Source organism: Oncorhynchus masou, chromosome 28 (assembly GCF_036934945.1).
Source record: "Oncorhynchus masou masou isolate Uvic2021 chromosome 28, UVic_Omas_1.1, whole genome shotgun sequence".
In the NCBI taxonomy this organism is placed as follows: Eukaryota; Metazoa; Chordata; class Actinopteri; order Salmoniformes; family Salmonidae; genus Oncorhynchus; species Oncorhynchus masou.
The window spans coordinates 55533851-55554184 of NC_088239.1; the positions used below are offsets into that span (position 1 = coordinate 55533851).

At 42.6% G+C, this 20334-nt stretch overlaps 1 pseudogene; it reads left to right on the forward strand.

Annotated features, from left to right (window-relative positions):
* Positions 1 to 1072: 1072 nt before the first annotated feature.
* Positions 1073 to 10499, forward strand: LOC135517016 (general transcription factor 3C polypeptide 5-like; annotated as a pseudogene).
* Positions 10500 to 20334: the final 9835 nt, after the last annotated feature.

Below are 20334 nucleotides of genomic sequence, written 5' to 3' on the forward strand. Positions count from 1 at the left end.
GTTTCTCACAAAATCTTTCAAACAGGGTGCCTTTCCTTCACCGGGCAGGTTGATTGGGAAATTTTGGACAAAATTATAGTATACCCACTTCTTCAGGCACCACTTCACCAATACTCACCTAGTCTGTTTTTTTAAACTAATAAATCAAAAGGGAAATCTGAGGACTATACCATTTTGGAACCTTGGATGTCACAGACAACGTGGTCTCAGAGCATTTCGTATTAGTCTGTACGTAAATCAGAGACATTACATTTTGTATGGTATGTATTAGTCCTTCATCCACTTTGTATGATGTTACAAATTGTAATTTGTATGATAGTGTATGAATTGTAATACATAATTTATGTGCAATAATTTAATTTACCCTTGCACTCTAAACCATGCACAAAAAAAATTGAATGGCAAAGTGTAAAGTCTACCAAACGCAGTGCACTCTTTTTTAAATGATTCTAGTTTTGGTAACAAAAAAAGTCTACGGAGATAAAATGTTTCACAGATTAGAGAATTAGCAGAATGTCGGCAAAAATCCATATGGTTCATCTATTCCCACTCCCGGCAACTGGACTTCCTCTCGTCACCATATTTGACAGTGAGTGGAAACGCCAACCGTATGCTTAACATTTATATATCCGGTTACATATCGGGCTCATTGTTCAATGTGGTTTATCCGTGTAGCTAGTCTGGCTCTCTACTGGCCCCTTTTGGCTTAAAATTGCTTTACACACTTTAGGTCTAGTCGAGGAAGAGGTTGAGTTGAGTTCTAGCACGAAATTTAACACAATTTTTCGATTACCCCTGGGGTTGTATTTTAACAAAATAAACTATGGTCTGACATCAAACATACTGATAGGCCTACAGCTCCAATTGTCCAACAATTCTCAATATTTGGTTGGAACTTTAAACACGTCCAATTGTTTCCACCCGTAGGAGTTAATTGGTAGAAATGTTTGAATTGTATACAAAACAGAAAACCACAATTCTATCTGTGAATTGTGTTGCTAATTAGCCAGCATGAGGGCATTCAAATAACATACTCAGCTCAAAAGGTGAAACTTATTTCTCCAAAGGTGAGATGGCAGCATCGGAGCTGGACGATTTGAATTTTACAATGAAAGCGATAACCGTCACGCGGCAGCGCAACCGATGAAGCTTACCACTGTGGGTGGGGTGCCTGGGAGCTCGGCGACTCTTTCCTTATCAGAGGACAATAGACTCTTTTGTGTGGAATATCCAGGGATTATCTCCAATGTGGACAATATGTTGGAAACTATTGGGGGTATACAAGGGGTGTCCAAGGTGAGCAACCTACACACGTCAATCAACGCATGCGCGACTAGTCAATCACTTGATAGCTGTTACTCAACTTGCAATGTTAATGGCTGTATAGCTAGTTAGTCCTGATTGGCTATGTTATAATTCACATGCAAACCTGCTCACATTATATGTTGTTGTTCCCATTCTCAACACCACCATTTGTATTGTTCTGCTGACTATGATGAACTAAAAATGAAATGTTTCTCTACAGACCTATGCTGACCCCAGCAGGCGGTTGGAGCTGCGCTTTCGCTTTCGTTCCAAGGACCGGTTCTGCCAACCTGTCTTTGGAAATCGTTTCCAATCCACCAACCTGCTGCTGCACGTGAAAATGATTTTGCTCAAAGGCAACCCCAAGGAATCTCCAATCAACATGGGCATACTGGATGTCATTGGGACAACATACAAATTCCAAGGTTCAACTTCCTAAACACAAACACTTGACACCATTATATCACTGTATGATTCCTTTCCAATGCCTCTCTACTTTGATCTGTGCTGTTATAACTCTTCATTGTGTATTTGATGATGTATGTTGTACATTGTTTATTGTTGCAGGGATGGCTGACTTCCAGTGCATTCAGCAAAGGACGGCTCCCATACATCCCTCTACAATAAGATACTCTTGCGTAAACCAGAGAATAATGACTTCTTTGAGCAGCCTGTGCCCCTCTTCATTCCCCCACCCATCTTCTCTCGCCTGGACAGTGCTGTGGACTACAGTTACCAACCTGAAATCCAACACAAGTAAGCAGGGGCACTGGGGCAGGCGTGTGAGCAACACTACACACAGTTTCACCCTCATCACAGATAGTGTGTTAAGCTCAGAAACAAATATGCCAAAGGACATCAACATGTTGTGTAGTGTGTCAGCAATAATGCATTAGAATTCCCCCCCAATAATGTTATACAACGACGTGTTCAACAACAGGAACAAGACAGGAAGCCTGTTATAAAGATGCTGGTGCTCATAGATATGGCCATTGGTCAACCCGTAGGGGTGCCATGCAAATATCTGTCTGTATTGATGAATTTGATCTAAATCATTGTGAACTTGTCTCCCGTGCAGAGAAGGCTATTGTCCCCCGACAGTATCCAGGAATAATCTGATTGGTTTGAGTCAAGCCCGTCGGCCTCACAACGCCATCTTCTTCAACTTTGACGAAAAGAATGTCCCCACGGAGCCCCTGGAGGCTGCCAAGTTCAACTGGAAGAGGGTGTGTGTTCACCCCAGTAACATAAAGGCAAAGGAACAAATTAATAAGGTCAATATACTTTGCATTGGGCTTCTGAGGATGTTACTTTTTTTTACAAGCCGATGTGAAGTCTGCATACATTCACCTCTGAAGGTAAATAATGTACTTACATTCAGTAATCTTGCTCTGAATTGTCATCCTGAGGGTCCCAGAGATTAATTTTAGTGTAGGTTTGTTTGATCAAGTAAATTTTTATGTTCAAATGTAGGAACTGGGCTCTACAGTTTGACTCCTCTGCTGTCTATGGCTCCATACCCACCCCTCCCGGCCATCTAGATGTATGACAGTTAGTGTATAAGCTAATGATCGATCATGTGTGACATTCCTGGGAGTGTGTAAACCTACTTTAAAAAAAATAATTATCATAGCATTTCTGTATGTTCTCTATAGTTATGTACTTCGAAATGTATCAATTGACCAATTCGGCACATTTGGGCAAACTCCTGGCAGACTTGATACAAAATATTGTGCAGTAATATAATTCTTCCCTGGATCAGTCTGACACTTTTCACACACACTGCTACTATCTGGTGGCCAAAATCTAAATTACACATAAATTCCAATCTGAAAGTATGGCCTTTCTCTTGCATTTCAAAGATAATGGAACAAACCCCCAAAAAATAGAATACACATATTTTGTTGTTTGTATTTTCTTTTACCAGATCTAATGTGTCATATTCTCCTACATTAAGTTCACATTTCCACAAACTTCAAAGTGTTTCCTTTCAAATGGTATCAATAAATGCATATCCTTGCTTCAGGTCCTGAGCTACAGGCAGTTAGATTTGTGTATGTCATTTTAGGTCGAAAATTGACAAAAAGGGTACGATCCTTAAAAGGTTTAACACTGATGCGTTAATCACAGATGCAAAGGAACATAACTTTGTTTTCAGTTTGAGCCTTTCTTTTTTCTCCTAATGCTATTTCAAGACCGAAGCCTTTACTTGAGCCCATAGGCTAGTTTGTATTTTATCTCTATGATTTAGCCTATACTCTTTACATCTCTATATACAGATGATGTTCCTACAGTATATGCCCACGGAAAATGTACACATATAAAGTGTTATTTAATAATGTTGCGTACATTGCTTTGATGCCCCCTCTGCGTTATCTTTTCCCAAGCCACACTGTGTGTAGATGTTTGAGAGCCGGCCCATCTGGTCCCGGAACTCGGTCAAGGCCAACCTGGACATCCACCCTGATAAACTGAAGCTGCTGCTCCCTATCGTGGCCTACTACATGGTGAGGAGATGTACCACCACCAGTGGTATTCAAAGTCGGGGTATTGGGAATTGCAATGGTGTCACCATGTAAACAACAAGTTGGATAATAATTAAGAGTATGGGACTATACAAACTTTTTTTTAGATCATTTGAAAAAGACAATTTGAGTAAATGTATTTATTACTTCTCTCACTTTTGATTAAAGAAATTACATTTGAATGAATTGAAGGTTATTTGTTGATGTTAAAATTGAAACCTACTGATTTTGACTTCAGGTTGTGTCATGAGATTCGGGCGGTGCCGGCAGAAATTTTGGCCAAAACAAAAAGGGGGTCCCCGACATCTCTCAATTTACATGCCATGTCCTGTTCAATTCCAGAATTCACTTAAATTGAAACTCTTGTGAAGTGGTTGACGGGGAGAAGGAGAAAGTGAAGAGAAACAAAAAGTGACTTATTTAGTCAATAGGATATGAAATTAAAGCAAATTCCTCATAATAAACTCATATTCCATCCAAACCTGACATGTGTGTTTCCCCTAAGGTGACAGGCCCCTGGAGGAGACTCTGGGTGAGGTTTGGCTACAATCCTCGCAAGACAATAGAGGCCAAGAAACACCAGGTGCTGGACTTCAGGATCCGCTGCAGTACCAAGCACGGTGAGGAGTGGGGGCAGGGTGGAGGTTTGGTTCAAACTAATCGTAAGGGACTCAATTTAATCCCACAGTCTTTGTTAATACAGTTCTCATGCTTTGTTTTATGAGACCCTGTCTGTTTCCCCCCTGTGACTGTCTTTAGGATATACTATAAATGACATGCCAGTGAAGGCCAAGAGGAGCACATTCAACTATACCCTGCCAATCACACTCAACAAAGCAAGTGTGTGTGTGTGAGACTGTGTGTGTCTTAGTGATGATTTCCTCGCTAATGTCCCTCTTTGTTGTACAGTTCCCCAGGCTCCTAATGTTACAGATTTAGCCACCCGAGGGCCCTTCCGGGGGACATAACGCTAATATAACCAGGTACCAGCTCAAGATATTGGACCAAAGACTTCCCCACAACTTACTCACACGCTCTACATGTTACACTGTACTTCTAAGAATAATGACACAGTAATAAAACCTCACATGCTAACTGCCGTCTACCCTGTCTCCTGTTTGTCCAGGAGTCGTCGTACATATTTCGAGATGGGACCCTGCCCCCCCCCCCCCCCCACACAGGCAGATGTTCTATCAGCTCTGTGATTTGGACATGCAGAGGTAGGATCCAACATGGAATAAGGGCGATTCCATAAGAGATTGGCCAAAGATATTTATTTACATTTTAGTAATTTAGCAGCTCTTATCCAGAGTGACTTACAGTTAGTGCATTCATCTTAAGACACCTTAATATTTTTGATGTTAAGAAAATGTTTCAAATGACACCAATAATGTCTATGTCTAGTGAACAAATATATAAATGCAACATGCAACAATTTAAATGGTTTTACTGAGGTACAGTTCATATAAGGATATCAGTCAATTTAAATAAATTCAATAGGCTCTAATCTATGGATTTCACATGACTGGGCAGAGGTACAGCCATGAATGGGCCTGGGAAAGCATAGGCCCAGCCACTCAGAATGTGTTTTTCCCCACATAAGGGCTTTATTACAGACAGAAATACTCCTCAGTTTCATCAGCTGTCCGGGTAGCTGGTCTCAGACGATTCCGCAGCTGAAGAAACCTGGGCTGGCATCATTGTTACACGTGGTCTGCGGTTGAGGCCGGTTGGACATACTGCCAAATTCTGAAAATACAATTCTCTGGCAACAGCTCTGGTGGACATTCCTGCAGTCAGCGTGAAAATTGTAAGCTCCCTCAAACTTGAGGCATTGTGTTGTGACAACTGCGCATTTTAGTGGCCTTTTATTGTCCCCGGCACAAGGTGCACCTGTGTAATGATCCGGCTGTTTAATCAGCTTCTTGTATGTCACACCTCTCAGCTGGATGGATTATCTTGGCAAATGAGAAATACTCACTAACAGGGATGTAAACACATTATTGGCCACAATTTGAGAGAAATAAGCTTTTTGTGGGTATGGAACATTTCTGGGATCTTTTATTTCAGCTCATGAACATGTGACCAACACTTTACATGTTGCGTTTATATTTTTGTTCGTGGGTAAGGCCAAAATGTCATGCATTTCCCAACTTTGGTCAATTATTTCTCAATAATCATTGTGGATACAGACTTCAAAGATATGCCTAACATCCCCACCCCAAATAACCTTTCTATGGAAAGATCCAAAACATCAGAAATATCTTTGGGCCTTTCTTGTTTGGAATTGCCCATAGAGTAGAAGTGGAAAAGATCTCTGCATTCTGTTGTCTGTTTGTTTAATGCTTCTGGCTCCTTGCTCCTGGCTCAGCATAAGAAACATGGTTTTTAGGAACGATGGCCAGGAGGAGGAGTGTGACGAGAGGGACGGCTGGTGTCTGTCCCACACCTCTGATGACCTCCGGGATATCATGTCCTCCATGATCAAACAGGTCATCCGCGCCAAGAGTCCAGGTAAGACCTCTCTCTGTAACACCGACGTAGCACTCCTATGGCCAACCTGGCCTGGAATCAAACCAGGGAGTTGGTCAGAAACCAGTCCATGGGGAATAGTTATTTAAAACAGGTGTTTTTGAGTGTGGGTTGAAGTGCAAGAGAATTTCATAGACTGGGATAAAACTGTTACTAACAACCTGTTTTCGCTTTGTCATTATGGGGTATTGTGTGTAGATTGAGGATTTTATTTTTATTTAATCAATTTTAGAGCAAGGCTGTACTGTAACAAAATGTGGAAAAAGTAAAGGGGTCGGAAAACTTTCCAAATGCCCTGTATCTGGTGTTGAAGTGTTAACTTCTGATATATTCATTGCCAGTGCTGTGCGTTTTCCCTATGCTATGAGGTGCTAATAGTTTTCTCCCTACGTTTCTTTTCAGGGCTGGTTTTATTTTAATATTACCACCCACCAGAATGTCATTGTTTATTAATCAGAAACACCTGCACAGTTCGTCCTCTACTCAGGCAATATAAATCGGGTCTGCAATGTTTTTGAACCTCCACTTTTTTACCAGCAAAATATGATAAATTGTCAAATGTCACTTATTTTTGCATTAATCTGTATTAAAAATATACAGTGCCTTCAGAAAGTATTCATACCCCTTGACTTTTTCCACATTTTGTTGTGTGTTACAGCCTGAATTTCGAATTGATGAAATGTAGATTGTTTGTCACTGGCCTTACACACAATTAGTGCTGTTGCGTTGACAGTATTACCGCCACACTGACGGTCACGAGTCATGTAAGCAGTCAAATTCCACATGACCGTTTAGTCACGGTAATTAGTCTTCTCCAAGCTCTGCTGCTGCTGATGGTCATTAGTAGCCTAACAAACTTGCTAACTGCCTGGTACTCTGCACTCTATTGTCCCTCTAATCACTCAGAAATCAATACAAATCTAATCACTCAGACATCAATGCAAATGTATATAAACAGGTCATATATATAAATTAATTAATAAATTAATTTTATATATATTTTTTCAACTTTCCTAATATTAAGCACATTGTTTTTCCGCTGCCCCGGTTTCGAGACTGGTGAATGATACCATTCTAAATCAAAACACGTTACACACATATATTATTTAGTATATGTAAAGACGTGATTTATTCAAGATATTCTGATGGGAGACAATATTAGCCTATCACTTGTGAATGATGCCCAGCATAAGAAACTGCGGGGGGGTTTTTTTGCGACTTTTTCGAATCAGAGTCACACTCCTCATGTAGCCTAGCCCATAGGCCTATATGTTTTGATAAGGTTTGTATCACAACTAGTGGCCAAATAACTTCTTAAAATGTAAGCACATTAATCAGCTTTACAAAGGTTTAGAGCCTAATTGCCATACATAAGCAGCGTGTGACTTTCAATTTTGGGTAAGATAATTATCACCATAAAAATGCACCTTTTTATAATAAAAGCAAAATCGCATTTGCAGTCCCTTTGATAAGGGTGTTTTCCCGCGAATGGAATATTCGCGCTTATAGCCTACTGCCATGTGCACATTGCTGCGCTTATAATGTGAAGAAATAGCCTAATAGTTTATGAACATTTTAAGCTAAACATTCTGATCTGTTGCTTCAGCCATTGCTTAAATACGCAGCACTCCAGGCCGCAAAAGCCATAAATGCTGCCGTGAAATTTGAGGCATTATCAAGTGCTTGTCACATTGTGAATGAGAGACTATTGGAATGTATACAGTCTGTGCAAAAACAAAGCAGAGCTTGTGCCTTTTCAAGTGACTTTCTTTTCAAATCATCATTAGTCTCATCATGCAGCTTTACAATGTATTAAAAATCAAAACATACAGCCCAACGTTTGAAGAACTAAAGTTATATCAATAACTCTAAATTAAGCATATACGAGTACCTATTTCTTTGTTAACCACTCAACACAGAATAGCCGCATGTGGGCTCTCCCTCATTGATTGGACAAAATATTGATATTGTTGTTCAATTATATTCTTCATACTATAAAGTAATGCCTCGGAATAAGATAATCTTGTCTGCTAAATGAACTAATGTAGCCCACCGCCTTTTGGCATAGCTTAACATAAGGACTAACATAAGGGTGACTTCGAGTATGCTATTATTTTCTTCTGAAATAGACTACATTTTCTTCATATCATGCTTCTTTAGATCTGTCTAAAATAAATAATGGATTTATTGTGAAGATGTAGGCTATATTACATTGATTTATTAGACTTTTTTAAAATGTAGATCTTCCAAAGGTCTGCAATCAGTGGCTTGTAGGAAGCCAAGAGATGCTAAATGTGTTTTTTGTTAATTAACGGTCAATTACCTTGAGACCAACAGTTATTTGCTTGACAATCACCAGCTGACAATTTTGTGACCACCACAGCCCTACCCCATAATGTCAAAGTGAAATGAATTTGCAAATGGAAAGCTAAAATGTCTTGAGTCAATAAGTATACAACCCCTTTGTTATGGCAAGCCTAAATAAGTTCAGGAGTAAAAATGTGCTTAACAAGTCTCACATAAGTTGCATGGACTCACTCTGTGTGGCTTAATAGTGCTTAACATTTTTGAATGACTACCTCATCTCTGTACCCCACACATACAATCATCTGTAAGGTCCCTCAGTTGATTCAAGTCTTTTTTTAAAGCAGACATTGAATATCCCTTTGAGCAAGTTATTCATTACTCTTTGGATGGTGTATGAATACACCCAGTTACTACAAAGATACAGGCGTCCTTCCTAACTCAGTTGCCGGAGAGAAAGGAAACTGCTCAGGGATTTCACCATGAGGCCAGTGGTGACTTTAAAGCAGTTACAGAGTTTAAAGGCTGTGATGGGAGAGAACTGGATGGATTAACAACATTGTAGTTACTCCGAAATACTAACCTAATTGACAGAGTGAAAAAAGGACACCTAAACAGAATAAAAAATATTCCAAAATGTGCATCCTGTTTTCAATAAGGGACTAAAGTAAAACTGCAAAAAAATGTGACAAAGAAACAAACTTCAGGTCCTCAATACAAAGTGACAAATTCACCTTTCAAAAGAACAATAATAAGGACAAATATACACTGGAGTTGCTTACCAATACGACATTGACTGTTCCTGAGTGGCCTAGTTACAGTTGACTTAAATCGTCTTGAAAATGTTCCACTGGATGTCAGAAGGTGAATTCACCAATTTGTAAGTCGCTCTGGATAAGAGCGTCTGCTAAATGACTTAAATGTAAATGTAAATGTAAAATCTATGGCAAGACTTAAAAATGGCTGTCTTGCAATGATCAACAACCAACTTGACAGAGCTTGGCTCAATTAAAAAATAATAATAATGTGCAAATATTGTACAATCCAGATGTGCAAAGCTCTCAGAGACTTACCCAGAAAGACTCACAGATGTGATTGCTGTGAGAGGTGATTCTAACATGTATTGACTCAGTGGGTTGAATACTTATGTAATCAAGATACATCAGTGTTTTTATTTTTCATGCATTTTTTTTACAAATGTGAGAATTTCTCTTCCACCTTGACATTAAATAGTGACAAATCCATTTTTATCCCACTTTGTAACACAACAAAATGTGGAAAAAAGCAAGGGGTGTGAATACTTTCTGAAGGTACTGTATACTTGGTAAAATTGCATGTGATATGATTGCATTTTGGAACCCCATCACCACAAGATGAATGGTTTTAACCATGCTCCACTACTTTGATTGGTGCAACTAGAATCACAAGTAGAGAGAATAAAGTAGATGGTGCGCGTCAAACGTCTGATTGATGACCCTATGTCCGGATGACGCGTACATGCCCAAATATGGGCATCCGGCCAGGACATCTTTGCGGGAAGGTGTCACGTGGTTATGGCCATATAAGTACATCCTGTTCCTGTTGTCATGTGTTAGAGGGTGTGTTATTTTATATCTGTATTGCATCTATTCCTTTGAAGTTGTCATGATGATTGATGTGTAGGGACCTGGTTGAACTGGGGGGGGAGAGTTATCACAAAAGGGTATAGCGTGTTCACGGGCTACGAGACATTTACATACATTTAAGTCATTTAGCAGACGCTCTTATCCAGAGCGACTTACAAATTGGTGAATTCACCTTCTGACATCCAGTGGAACAGCCACTTTACAATAGTGCATCTAAGTCATTAAGGGGGGGGGTGAGAAGGATTACTTATCCTATCCTAGGTATTCCTTGAAGAGGTGGGGTTTCAGGTGTCTCCGGAAGGTGGTGATTGACTCCGCTGTCCTGGCGTCGTGAGGGAGTTTGTTCCACCATTGGGGGGCCAGAGCAGCGAACAGTTTTGACTGGGCTGAGCGGGAACTGTACTTCCTCAATGGTAGGGAGGCGAGCAGGCCAGAGGTGGATGAACGCAGTGCCCTTGCTTGGGTGTAGGGCCTGATCAGAGCCTGGAGGTACTGCGGTGCCGTTCCCCTCACAGCTCCGTAGGCAAGCACCATGGTCTTGTAGCGGATGCGAGCTTCAACTGGAAGCCAGTGGAGAGAGCGGAGGAGCGGGGTGACGTGAGAGAACTTGGGAAGGTTGAACACCAGACGGGCTGCGGCGTTCTGGATGAGTTGTAGGGGTTTAATGGCACAGGCAGGGAGCCCAGCCAACAGCGAGTTGCAGTAATCCAGACGGGAGATGACAAGTGCCTGGATTAGGACCTGCGCCGCTTCCTGTGTGAGGCAGGGTCGTACTCTGCGGATGTTGTAGAGCATGAACCTACAGGAACGGGCCACCGCCATGATGTTGGTTGAGAACGACAGGGTGTTGTCCAGGATCACGCCAAGGTTCTTAGCGCTCTGGGAGGAGGACACAATGGAGTTGTCAACCGTGATGGCGAGGTCATGGAACGGGCAGTCCTTCCCCGGGAGGAAGAGCAGCTCCGTCTTGCCGAGGTTCAGCTTGAGGTGGTGATCCGTCATCCACACTGATACGTCTGCCAGACATGCAGAGATGCGATTCGCCACCTGGTCATAAGAAGGGGGAAAGGAGAAGATTAATTGTGTGTCGTCTGCATAGCAATGATAGGAGAGACCATGTGAGGTTATGACAGAGCCAAGTGACTTGGTGTATAGCGAGAATAGGAGAGGGCCTAGAACAGAGCCCTGGGGGACACCAGTGGTGAGAGCGCGTGGCGAGGAGACAGATTCTCGCCACGCCACCTGGTAGGAGCGACCTGTCAGGTAGGACGCAATCCAAGCGTGGGCCGCGCCGGAGATGCCCAACTCGGAGAGGGTGGAGAGGAGGATCTGATGGTTCACAGTATCGAAGGCAGCCGATAGGTCTAGAAGGATGAGAGCAGAGGAGAGAGAGTTAGCTTTAGCAGTGCGGAGCGCCTCCGTGATGCAGAGAAGAGCAGTCTCAGTTGAATGACTAGTCTTGAAACCTGACTGATTTGGATCAAGAAGGTCATTCTGAGAGAGATAGAGGGAGAGCTGGCCAAGGACGGCACGTTCAAGAGTTTTGGAGAGAAAAGAAAGAAGGGATACTGGTCTGTAGTTGTTGACATCGGAGGGATCGAGTGTAGGTTTCTTCAGAAGGGGTGCAACTCTCGCTCTCTTGAAGACGGAAGGGACGTAGCCAGCGGTCAGGGATGAGTTGATGAGCGAGGTGAGGTAAGGGAGAAGGTCCCGGAAATGGTCTGGAGGAGAGAGGAGGGGATAGGATCGAGCGGGCAGGTTGTTGGGCGGCCGGCCGTCACAAGAAGCGAGGTTTCATCTGGAGAGAGAGGGAGAAAGAGGTCAGAGCACAGGGTAGGGCAGTGTGAGCAGAACCAGCGGTGTCGTTTGACTTAGCAAACGAGGATCGGATGTCGTCGACCTTCTTTTCAAAATGGTTGACGAAGTCATCTGCAGAGAGGGAGGAGGAGGGGGGAGGGGAGGAGGATTCAGAAGGGAGGAGAAGGTGGCAAAGAGCTTCCTAGGGTTAGAGGCAGATGCTTGGAATTTAGAGTGATAGAAAGTGGCTTTAGCAGCAGAGACAGAGGAGGAAAATGTAGAGAGGAGGGAGTGAAAGGATGCCAGGTCCGCAGGGAGGCGAGTTTTCCTCCATTTCCGCTCGGCTGCCCGGAGCTCTGTTCTGTGAGCTCGCAATGAGTCATCGAGCCACGGAGCGGGAGGGGAGGACCGAGCCGGCCTGGAGGATAGGGGACATAGAGAGTCAAAGGATGCAGAAAGGGAAGAGAGGAGGGTTGAGGAGGCAGAGTCAGGAGAAAGGTTGGAGAAGGTATGAGCAGAGGGAAGAGATGAAAGGATGGAAGAGGAAAGAGTAGCGGGGGAGAGAGAGCGAAGGTTGGGACGGCGCGATACCATCCGAGTAGGGGCAGTGTGGGAAGTGTTGGATGAGAGCGAGAGGGAAAAGGATACAAGGTAGTGGTCGGAGACTTGGAGGGGAGTTGCAGTGAGGTTAGTGGAAGAACAGCATCTAGTAAAGATGAGGTCGAGCGTATTGCCTGCCTTGTGAGTAGGGGGAAGGTGAGAGGGTGAGGTCAAAAGAGGAGAGGAGTGGAAAGAAGGAGGCAGAGAGGAATGAGTCAAAGGTAGATGTGGGGAGGTTAAAGTCGCCCAGGACTGTGAGAGGTGAGCCGTCCTCAGGAAAGGAGCTTATCAAGGCATCAAGCTCATTGATGAACTCTCCGAGGGAACCTGGAGGGCGATAAATGATAAGAATGTTAAGCTTGAAAGGGCTGGTAACTGTGACAGCATGGAATTCAAAGGAGGCGATAGATAGATGGGTAAGGGGAGAGAGAGAATGACCACTTGGGAGAGATGAGGATCCCGGTGCCACCACCCCGCTGACCAGAAGCTCTCGGGGTGTGCGAGAACACGTGGGCGGACGAAGAGAGAGCAGTAGGAGTAGCAGTGTTATCTGTGGTGATCCATGTTTCCGTCAGTGCCAGGAAGTCGAGGGACTGGAGGGAGGCATAGGCTGAGATGAACTCTGCCTTGTTGGCCGCAGATCGGGAGTTCCAGAGGCTACCGGAGACCAGGAACTCCACGTGGGTCGTGCGCGCTGGGACCACCAGATTAGGGTGGCCGCGGCCACGCGGTGTGGAGCGTTTGTATGGTCTGTGCAGAGAGGAGAGAACAGGGATAGATAGACACATAGTTAACAGGGTACAGAAGAGGCTACGCTAATGCAAAGGAGATTGGAATGACAAGTGGACTACACGTCTCGAATGTTCAGAAAGTTAAGCTTACGTAGCAAGAATCTTATTGACTAAAATGATTGAAATGAAACAGTACTGCTGGAGTAGGCTAGCTGGTAGTGGCTGCGATGTTGACACTACACTAATCAAGTCGTTCCGTCGAGTGTAATAGTTTCTACAGTGCTGCTATTCGGGGGCTAGCTGGCTAGCTAGCAAGGTTGAATGCGTTCCGTTACTTAAAAGAACGACAATAGCTGGCTGGCTAACCTAGAAAATCGCTCTAGGCTACACAATTGTCTTAGATACAAAGACGGCTATGTAGCTAGCTAGCTACGATCAAACAAAACAAACCGTTGTACTGTAATAGTTACAACAGTGCTGCTATTCGGGGGCTAGCTGGCTAGCTACGTTAGAAGAACGACAATAGCTGGCCAGCTAACCTAGAAAATCGCTCTAGACTACACAATTGTCTTAGAAACAAAGACGGCTATGTAGCTGGCTAGCTACGATCAAACAAATCAAACCGTTGTACTGTAATGAAGTGAAATGAAAATGTGATACTACCTGTGGAACGACGCGGAATGTTGACCGGGTAGTTGGAGTTCAATTCGGTAGAGGTTGGCTAGCTGTTGGCTAGCTAGCTAGCAGCATTTCCTACGTTAAGGACGACAAATAGCTGGCTAGCTAACCTCGGTAAATTAAGATAATCACTCTAAGTCTACACACTCTAAACTGCACAATTATCTTGGATACGAAGACAACTATGTAGCTAGCTGACACTACGCTAATCGAGTCGTTCAGTTGAGTGTAATAGTTTCTACAGTGCTAGTGGACAGTGGATGTTAGCTAGCTGCTTAGCTGCTTAGCTAGCTGCTGGGCAGATACGTTAGGACGACGAAATACGATAATTATGCAATTGTCGTTGATACAAAGACGGCTATGTAGCTGGCTAAGAAGAAATTGCTAAGATTAGACAGATCAAACCGTTGTACTATAACGAAATGTAATGAAAAGTTATAAAAAGTTATACTACCTGAGACCCGTTGGGAAGGTACCCCTGACTCCTCAGGAAGAGTATTTCACAGGGTGAAAATACAAAGAAAGAATGGACTTCCATGTGGATGCGTGGAGTTCTATATCAGCAACGAGGAAACCCGTAACCAAAATATTCGTGATGGTGGCCTGACTGGGAATTTTAGGTTGCGCATGCTTATTCTTTTTAAAAGTTGGGATCTAATGGAATTGAAAACGTTAGTTGTTGGACGCTCTTTTTGTACAGAGCCAACAGCGGCAGAGCATTGTTCAGCTAAGGAAGTGCATAATGTATACGAATCCTGAGGATTATGATTCAAAGGAACCCCAAGAAGGTACATCCTCAGAAGGGTCAGCCCCCGAAGAAAACTAAGTATGCGGCTGCATTAACCACGCCCTGATACACAAAGGACTGGTTCAACAATAAAAGGAGGCCCATAAAGCCTTCGGTTCTTCATTTCAGCATATATCATGGATATTCATACAACATACCAGGACTCTGATGCGTCATGTGGGCCAGACCCTAAGGACACTCTGCCTCGCAGCCCAACATTCTACTCCCCCCAGGCAAGACACCCGACACCTCCTACATGTACACAGCCTGAGGATGTGTTTGATGGGATGGTCAGTACTATTTTTGTGGACACCATCAAGGCCTCTGTAGCCACACTTTTAGACGTGGTGATTGGAGAGTATATAAGAGAAAAATGCATTGGTTGTGAGATCAATCACCCCAGCCAGCACCGTCATCCGTCCCTATACGTGCCCCCAAGATACTACTTCTTCAACCATTTTGAGGAGCTGGTGGAAAGACTGTGGTCCTGCAGGTTTATACTCCAAAAAATCCGACACACCCTGGTGGACGACAACAAATACAGGGAAGCTGTGGTGGCTGATGTGATGACTCTCTGGCTCAATAAACCCCAAGAGACCGAGTGACAATACATATTTGTTATTTAGATGTAAAGCAATGGGTAACTATATGCATACGATGTTAGAGAGAATAAATACTTTTTTTTTTCTTTTGAGAGAACTTACAAATGTTATGCATCAAATTATTGAAAATAAAGTGAACAATGTATTGTTCTACACAACACACAATACCTGGGCTAATGTAGAGCATGTGCTAAAAATGGAGCGAATCATGTGTGAGAGTCTACAATGGACACAACTGGTATCCCGTCTTGTGGATGATTCTGAAGAACTAGAAACAACTTTGTCTAAGATTTTACTTTATTTGTTTGAAACACCGTTTAATTGTAACTTGTATCATATTAGTTGTTTATATACTTATATAGCGGATGTGTGTTTTAAAAATTCAGCGACACAAGCCTGTAAATCTAAACCAAATATACAAGGTGTTGCATGCTTGGATAGTTGAGAAAATGGGGACAAGTATCCTGCAACGAATCCTAAATTGTCTGTATACGGAATACTTGATGTTTGCAAAAATAAAAATTTGAAATTAAAATTAAATGTTGTTATTTGAAAGTGGCTCATTAACGTTATCGTACCTCAGAGAGGCAAGAAGGATGGTGGAGCAGATGTTGAAAACCATTTATTATACCCCCTCTAACCCTGGGTCTTATGGGGGTAAGGAGCGTTTACAGAGAGCTATAGCCGAAGAAACAGGTAGCCAGTTAAGCGCTGCTCAAGTGAATGAGTGAGCAAGAGCAGGATGCTTATACTCTACATAAACAATTTCCAAGAAATAGAGTTTTTTCCTACTCATCCCTTGTCCCAATTTCGGGCGGATCTATGTGACATGCAGGCCCTTGCAGATAAATATGATGGATATCGCTACATGCTAACGGTTATAGATATTTTCTCTAAAATAGTATTTGTAAGGGTCTTAAAAAATAAGAGCGGGGCAGGTGACCCGTGCCTTTGACTCTATCTTGAAGGAAGGAGGAGTCCCCAAGAAAGTGCAAGACTGATGGCGGAAAATACTTTTTTTAAATAATACTTTTCAGAAACTCATGAGGAAGCACAATATAGTACATTTTGCTACAGGCCCGGATTGGAAAGCTTCAGTTGAACACTTTAACAACTCTGAAGGAGCGGATGTGGCAATATTTTACAGCTCACAACACGCATAGATATATCGATACAGTTCCAAGATTTAGTAAAGGGGTACAACAGCAGCTACCATAAGAGTATACGGATGAAGCCCTCCAAGGTCTCTTCTGAAAACTATTTTCAAGTCTTTAAAAATCTGTATGGTTTGTTCCCTCTTTGCCATAAGAAAAAGTAGTGGGGGACTTGGTGGGTGACTTGGTACGTATATCCAAGTTGAGGGGTGTTTTCAGCAAAAAAATATGAGCAAGGTTACTGCGATGAGGTTTTCACAATTACCGAATGTCTACCGCACATACCCCCTGTCTACAAGTTAAAAGATTGTGACGGGGAGCTTATAGAGGGATCTTTTTATGAGAAGGAATTACAAAAGGTACAGTTGGGTAAAGACAAAGTATTTCACATGGAGGTGATTCTAGATCAAAAGAGAGAAAAGGGTAGAAAATGGGTGCTGGTCCGCTGTAAAAACTGTCCCCAAAAGTTCAACAGTTGGGTATTAGAGCACAATGTGGTGGAGGCATCGGGGGTTAACTTAAACCCTCATGCATGATAAATACAACTTCATTTACGTGTAAACAGGAGTGCATAATGGAACACAGCGGCTTCTACCTAACTCTCCAGTAATGCGTCTGCACATATATATCGTATTAACCAAAGTTCAAATTATACAACCAATTTTCCAAAGCCTATAGAGTTATCATAATTTTTCCAACAATTGTTTACAGATTATTTCACTTATAATTCACTGTATCATAATTCCAGTGGGTCAGAAGTTTACATACACTAAGTTGACTGTGCCTTTAAAATTCCAGATAATGATGTCATGGCTTTAGAAGCTTCTGATAGGTTAATTGACATAATTTGAGTCAATTGGAGTTGTACCTGTGTATGTATTTCAGGCCTACCTTCAAACTCATCATGGGAAAATCAAAAGAAATCAGCCAAGACCTCAGAATTTTTTTTGTAGACCTCCACAAGTCTGGTTTATCCTTGGGAGCAATTTCCAAATGCCTGCAGGTACCACGTTCATCTGTACAAACAATAATACGCAAGTATTAACACCATGGGACCACGCAGCCACCATACCGCTCAGGAAGGACACGCGTTCTGTCTCCTAGAGATGAACGTACTTCGGTGCGAAAAGTGCAAATCAATCCCAGAACAACAGCAAAGGACCTTGTGAAGATGCTAGAGGAAACAGGCACAAAAGTATCTATATCCACAGTAAAACAATTCCTAACTGACCTAAGACAGGGATTTGAAAAACTGAGTTTAAATGTATTTGGCTAAGGTGTATGTAAACCTCTGACTTCAACTGTGTTTCCAATGACATCAGCGGTGTGCATCATGTGATTTTTGACCAATTGTGAGTAGGCATTGCCTACTAATTGGTTGTCATTGGAAACACTTATTTGTTTTACCATAGAAATGGTCTGTTTTCACATGATGTTGGGGTGGTGCTGGAGATGAATATGAAGTTGAAAAATTGGGAAGTTTTACCTTTTACGTTGAGCAGTGATCTTTCCCTTTATTGTCCACAATGGAAAGATCAATTGAGGAGAAGTGCATCAGTTCTCAATAAACTATCAGTTGGGTAGCTTATCTGGCTGTGCACATAACCATAACCAATGGAAAAGCTACACGAAACACAGCTCCAAAAATCTTATCTAACTCAGTCACCATGGATATTTCAGTCCATGCTCAAGGTCACATATATTGCCTTCAAAAAGTATTCCCACCCACATTTTTGTTTTCTGACAGCCTGAATATAAAAGTTATTACGTTGAGATTTTATCATTAATCGACACCTAATACACCATAATGTCAAATTGGAATTTTGTTTTTAGACAAATTAATAAAAAATGAAAAGTTGAAATGTCTTGTGTCAAGTATTCAACCCAATTTATGGCAAGCCTAAATAAGTTCAGGAGTAAACATTTGCTTAACAAATCACATAATAAGTTGCATGGACTCACAGTGTGTGCAATAATAGGGGTTAACATGATTTTTATGAATGACTACCTCATCTCTGTACCCCACACATACAATTATCTGTACGGTTCCTCAGTCGTGTAGGGAATTTCAAACAGAGATTCAACCACAAAGGCCAGGGAAGTTTTCCAATGCCTCACAAAGAATGGCACTGATTGGTAAAAACAAAAACTGACACTGAATATCCCTCTGCGCATGGTGAAGCTGTTAATTAGGCTTTGGGTGGTGTATCAACACACAAAGTCACTACAAAGATGCACGTCTTTCAGAACTGTGTTGCCAGATATATGATGATGATTTTAAAACCATTACATGAACTATTTTCAGCAAATTTAACATGTATAAATATTTGTATGAACATAAGATTTAACAACTGAGACATAAACTGAACAAGTTCCACAGACATGTGACTAACAGAAATGGAATAATGTGTCCCTGAATAAAGGGGGGGTCAAAATCAAAAGGTAACAATCAGTATCTGGTGTGGCAACCAGCTGCATTAAGTACGGCAGTGCATCTCCTCGTGGACTGCATCAGATTTGCCAGTTCTTGCTGTGAGATGTTACCCCACTCTTCCACCAAGGCACCTGCAAGTTCCTGGACATTTCTGGGGGGAATGGCCCTTGCCCTCACCCTCCGATCCAACAGGTCCCAGACGTGCTCAATGGGATTGAGATCCGGGCTTTCCGCTGGCCATGGCAGAACACTGACATTCCTGTCTTGCAGGAAATCACACACAGAACGAGCAGTATGGCTGGTGGCATTGTCATGCTGGAGGGTCATGTCAGAATGAGCCTGCAGGAAGGGTACCACATGAGGGAGGAGGATGTCTTCTCTGTAACGCACAGCGTTGATATTGCCTGCAATGACAACAAGCTCAGTCCGATGATGCTGTGACACACCGCCCCAGACCATGACGAACCCTCCACCTCCAAATGGATCCCGCTCCAGAGTACAGGCCTTGGTGTAATGCTCATTCCTTCGACGATAAACGCGAATCCGACCATCACCCCTGGTGAGACAAAACCCTGACTCGTCAGTGAAGAGCACTTTTTGCCAGTCCTGTCTGGTCCAGCGACGGTGGGTTTGTGCCCATAGGCGACGTTGTTGCCGGTGAGGACCTGCCTGTACGGACATTGCAATTTATTGCCCTGACCACATCTGCAGTACTCATGCCTCCTTGTAGCATGCCTAAGGCACATTCATGCAGATGAGCAGGGACCCTGGGTATCTTTCTTTTGGTGTTTTTCAGAGTCCGTAGAAAGGCTTCTAGTGTCCTAAGTTTTCATAACTGAGACCTTAGTGTCTTAACGACCGTTCCACGGGTGCATATTCATGCATTGTTTATGGTTCATTGAACAAGCATGGGAAACAGTGTTAAAACACTTTACAATGAAGATCTAAAGTTATTTGGATTTTTACAAATTATCTTTGAAAGACAGGGTCTTGAGAAAGGGACGTTTCTTTTTTGCTTTAGTTTATATGTCTGTCTGTCTGTCTGTCTGTCTGTCTGTCTGTCTGTCTGTCTAGATCATTGTCATGCTGTAAGACCCAGCCACGTTTCATCTTCAATGCCCTTGCTGATGGAAGGAGGTTTTCACTCAAAATCTCACGATACATGGCCCCATTCATTCTTTCCTTTACACGGATCAGTCGTCCTGGTCCCTTTGCAGAAAAATAGCCCCAAAGCATGATGTTTCCACCCCCATGCTTCAT